This window comes from Ricinus communis, chromosome 2 (assembly GCF_019578655.1).
Source record: "Ricinus communis isolate WT05 ecotype wild-type chromosome 2, ASM1957865v1, whole genome shotgun sequence".
Lineage (NCBI taxonomy): Eukaryota > Viridiplantae > Streptophyta > Magnoliopsida > Malpighiales > Euphorbiaceae > Ricinus > Ricinus communis.
The window spans coordinates 21,449,854-21,455,442 of NC_063257.1; the positions used below are offsets into that span (position 1 = coordinate 21,449,854).

The 5,589-nt window shown below is 37.0% G+C and overlaps 1 non-coding gene across 1 annotated transcript; it reads right to left on the reverse strand.

Annotated features, from left to right (window-relative positions):
- Positions 1-4,209: 4,209 nt before the first annotated feature.
- On the reverse strand, positions 4,210-4,315 carry LOC112534410. Its single transcript, XR_003078700.1, has one exon. It is a non-coding gene; the product is annotated as a small nucleolar RNA R71 (small nucleolar RNA).
- Between the last annotated feature and the right edge of the window lie 1,274 nt (positions 4,316-5,589).

Genomic DNA, 5,589 nt, shown 5'->3' on the forward strand with positions numbered 1-5,589 from the left:
AATTGATTCATCTACTTATGAAATCATTGTACACAATTTCCTAGGTCTTTAATGCCATCATCTACTCAGGCTCTTTAATTTTTGCCAAGAGATTTTTCACTTTTGTACACTATTATTTCATCTTTTTTTTCTCTTTCACCCTTGTGAATATTCTTCTTTTTTTAGATGAACACAATTTCTTAGTCGTTCTTAGTCTTTTGACATGAATATTAACACTTATGGTAAAAGCACCCAGTTACTCAGCAATAATATACTAACAAAGCTTTGCTTACTCACAATGCTCAACCATTGTTTGACATTTATGATGATGACCCTCAGTTACTAAATGACTAAACACTAGCAAAGTAGAAATTTAACTAAAAAATCTCATTCATTCGATAGAGTAATTAGAGACATAAGTAAACAACAACAATCAATTTCCTAAAACAATCAATAAAATATAGCTTGTAATCTCCTCAACTATCCAAGAAAGGCACGACTACGGATTTTATGAAATATTATGACCGTTACAACTCGCCAATGGTTATTTTTGAAGCTGCCAATACCTAAGTGCCACATTAGATAGCTGTTGGAGTATTTCAAGAATCACAACCGTGATTTGCATTCTTATAGTGTTTAATGCACTAACTAAAAGCAATTGTTTGGTGAAGTTTTTCGGATACATGAGTAACGGATCTTTGATGTCTCTAGGTATAGAAACCACCTTAAATGGTCTTTAATGGTTGATCAACAACCACCAAAAGCTTGCATTATTGTGCATTCAATTTCTTTCTTCTTATAATCAATTCTAGCAATCTTTGGTTGTTGCAAGAGCTTGAATGCTCTTATAGGTAGCCTAAACACTTGGGGTTGGATTTGAGAGTTAACCTAGGTAAAACTCTTATTAGGATTGTGTGTGAGCAACAAAACACAAACTGTAAGGTTTGTTGTGAGCCCTAAAATACTAAGTTTAGAGTAAGCTTGTGAAAACTTCATTTGTAAAGATTAAAAGTATAGTGAATACCCAATTGAAGATTGAGGAATGGATGTAGGGTAAGTTAACACCCGAACCACTATAATTTCTTGTGTTCCCTCTTCTCTATCCCTAAACCTTATTCTAGCAAGATTTTTAATTTTCCATCCTTCTTTCAATTCACCGATTCAATCTCCCCTTCTTAGTTCATAAGGGCAAACAAGTGGTATCAGAGCTTATTACTCACAATTCAACTTAAGTGTGTGAGTTAAAGATTCATCATGGCTAATAAAGGTATCTACCATCTTAGATCTTACTTTGATGGGTATAAGGCCTCAACACCACAAATCTCTTCAATTGAGGGTATTGACAAAAAGGCAAAGTCACACGCAAAAGCTTCTCCTCCTAAAAGGAAGAAAAAAGCCTCATATGTTCTAAAGGCAAAGAGTAAAGGAACAAATCATACATACATATATAAGAAGCATGCTAATCACCACACACCTAAAAATTTCTCTTACATGTACAACAAAGCTAAAGGTATATTGGAACCCAAGCATCAAGCAAAGAGGCATTTGAAAAAAATGAAGTTCAATCTCCATGTTTAATGTCATTATTGCATGAAGAATGGGGACATCAATGTTTATTGCCACATTAAAAAGGCGCATCTCCAATTAGGAGAGACCTTCATGGCTAACCCCCAAGGGCCCAAAATGGTTTGGGTACCTAAAAGTAAAAGAACTTAATTGTAATCTTCTAGGTGTGCTTCAAGTCAAACTTGAAAGAGAGAGATTGGCTTATGGATAGTGGTTGCTCAAGGCACATGACTAGAAATGCCAACCTCTTTTCACATCCGAAGAAAATTGATCAAAGAAAGGTAACATTTAGGAATAATGCCAAAGGTAAGATAATAGGCATTAGTTCCATTGGTAAGAAAGACTCTCCTCTCATTGATGATGTTCTTCTTATTGATGATTTGAAGCCTAACCCAATGATTGTAAGTCAATTGTGTGACAAGGGTAATGATATCCTTGATACTGCACATGTTTGCATGCTTGATTTTGAGTTATTGTTAAGGAAAATTATGTGTTTTTGTATTAGGATCACCCTATTTTAGTTTCATTTGTGTTTCAGCTGTTTTTCTAGGTACATCATCAAAGTTAGAGATAAATCAAACCAAAATTGGGAAGAAATGGATGAATTGGGCATGTTAGACTGTTCAACACGCCCGTGCTGAGGAGCACGGTCAGAGTCAGAGGGCGTGCTGAAATGCCTTACCCATGGCAAGAAAAAGCGATTTGCAACACGATTTTTAAAAGTGACACGACCTAGGAGCATGCCCGTGCTGAGGAGCACGGCCCAATTCCAAGCCGTGCTGAAGAAGGCCAAATGTGTAATTTTAGCTCAACATGGCAAGGATCCTGGACGTGCTGGTTAGCACAGCCCAAATCCAAGCTGTGTTGGATTCCAAAACCTAATTTAAAACAAAAGAAAAGAAAGAGAAAAAGATTCCAAGGAAACTCGAGAGAGACTAGAGAGATGTAGAGAGAGAACTTTAGGCTATTCAAGACAAACCTTGAGAGCGACCTTCCAAACGATAAAGAAGAGGAAAACAGAAACAAATTCCACTTCAACATCATCCAGATAGATGTTCTTGAGGATTAGTTTGAAGATTCAAAGGAAAGAAGAAGGAGATCTTGAGCTGCAGAGATTGGATTCAGAGTTATTCAAGAGGGGATAGCATTTCCACCATTTGAGAAAAGGGTGTTCATGTTCTTTTCGATTCTTGTTTACTTTGTATTTGATTCTTGCATTAGTTTAATCATGAATATGTGTAACTAATCTTATTAAACCCATTTGGGGATGATCTTTAGCCATGCTAGGCTTATTTTGTGCTTAAGTGATTGGATTGTTGACTTAAGATTGTAATTTTCATTCAAGTATAATAAAATCTATTACTTCTTTTTCATTGTTGAATCAATTTGAGAACTCCTTTATAATTGAGAAATTCAATTGAGTTTGGACTACTACTTGTGTGTTTAAGTGATTTGCATCTTAGAGGTAAGTGTGATAACTTACTGGAATAAGAACTAAATATTCTTATTAGCAGTAATTTAAAGATTAATGTTATTCTAAAATCAATTGTTAAGAAGAGATTCCAACTTTAGATCTTTAGTATTAGGAATTGGTTAACTCAAGAGAGAGGCCAATTCATTTAAGAAATTATCCACAGATCGCAATTCTTAATCAATCAATTCATAATTTATTATTTTTAAGCCGACTGGCTAAAAGGATCCCCAATTGGGTTAACTCATCTCGTTGCCTTTTCCAAATTTTCATTATCTTTGTTAAAATTTAGTTTTTATTTGCATTCTCAATCATTTTTAGTTAATAATCTTCACCACCTTTTGATCGGTTAAATAATAGGAATAGTGTAGTAGCAGTAGCTTTTCAGTTCCTGCGGGATACGACATTGATACTTGCCATAGTAAGATTGCATTCTGTAGGTGCACTTGCCTGTAGATTGCTAGTCGTGTTTAGTAAAGCCATCAAGTTTTTGGCACCGTTATCGGGAAATTGTTTTGAGAAATATTATGAACTAGGTGTTCTTGTTAATTTAGCCATTTATTCTTTGTTCTTTATTTTTTTTGTTAAATTTTATTCTTTTATTCATTTGTGTTTTTGGTTATTCATTATTTCAGGTAGTGTATGACCAGAAGGTCCAATCCTTATCTAGTGGACCTTTTACCAGAACTAGAGCGATCCCTCAGGTAGTTGAGGAAACGATTGAACGTAGAAAAGCAAGAGATACAGGTTAGGAAAGTCGTAGATGAGAGTGAATTGGAAGACACTACAGTAGACATGGCAAAAGCCAACGACAATAATGAGAATAACCAGATGATGTATGATTTTGTGAAACCATCGCTGGAGGGGACGCGAACATGCATTAAGAGACCGGCTGTCACCGCCAATAATTTTGAAATAAAGCCTAATGTAATTCAGATGGTGCAGCAAACGGTTCAGTTTGGAGGCTTTCCAGATGAGGATCCTAATGCGCATATATCGAGTTTCTTAGAGATTTGTGATACCTTCAAGATTAATGGGACAACAGATGATGCAATTTGTCTCCGCTTATTTCCATTTTCTTTGAGGGATAGAGCAAAGCGGTGGCTATAGTCGCTACCTCCAAACACTATCACTACTTGGGATTTTTTAGCAGAGAAATTTATATTTAAGTACTTTCCTCCTCTAAAACTGCTAAACTTAGAAATACATATCTTTTTTTGTGCAGTTTGATGACGAGTCGATGTACGACACCTGGGAGAGGTACAAGGACCTATTATGATGCTGCCCACACCATAGACTACCAATCTGGTTACAGGTACAAACTTCTTATAATGGTTGAATTTGGCTACTAAGTAGATGGTAGATGCACCTGCAGGTACTTATTTGAGCAGTAAGACACCAGAGCAAGCCTAAAGCTTGATAAAGGAGATGGCCACAAACAATTACCAGTGGCACACTACTAGGAGCAGGACGGGACGTCAAGAGAGTGTACACCAGTTGGATGCCGCTGCAGCCTTAGCGGCTCAAGTGGAGTTATTATCCAAGAAAATTGATCAATTCCAATTGCCTGTCCAAGCAGCTCAAGCAAGTTGTGAGTTTTATGGTGGCCTACATTTCAGTAGTAACTGTATGTCAGGAGGTATGTTTGCTTCTTCTTCATCTAACCATGAACAAGTGGACTGTATAGGGAGTCGGCCCAAGCAGCAGAACAACCCGTATAACAACACTTATAATCTGGGATGGAGAAATCATGTGAACTTCAGATGGAGGAACAATAACAATTAGGGGCCACCAGGGTTTCAGCAACTACATCAGCAGCCGCAACAATCTGTTCTTCCACCTCAGTCTCCTCAAACTCAAGAGAAAAAGCCTAACTTAGAGGAGCTGATGATCAGATTTCTGTCAACTTTAGAGACCAGATTCCAGCAGAGGGACACAACTCTTAGAAATCAACAGGCCTCCATTCAGAACTTGGAGAATCAGATAGGCTAGATTTCTAAGATGATGGCTGAGAGTCAGCCAGGGGCTTTGCTTAGCAATACAGAGTCCAACCCGAGAGAGCATGTGAACCCAATCACTTTGCGGTCAAGTAAGTATATTACTAGTTCTTCCGTTTTCTAATTATGATGTTGATGCGCAGGTAGATTCAAGCAGAAAGGTTGGAGATAACAAGGCAAAGGTACCAGAGAAGGAAGAGGCAAAGAAGATTCCATTGAGGGAATACCAACCCAAAATTCCATACCCTGCTAGGTTGAAGCAAGCGCAAGTCGAACAGCAGTTTGGTAAATTTATTAATGTATTTAAACAACTGCACATAAACTTACCTTTTGTTGAAGCTATTTCGTAGACGCCTAGGTATTTGAAGTTCTTAAAGGAGATCCTTAGCAACAAAAGGAGATTTGAGGACTTAGCATTTGTGACACTAAACGAAGAATGTTCGGCGATTTTTCAGAATAAGTTACTAGAAAAGAAACATGATTTAGGGAGTTATACTATTTAGTGATGCTTTAGCTGATTTAGGAGCTAGCATTAATGTAATGTGATGGGTGCTACTCGTGTTAGCTACAATCTAA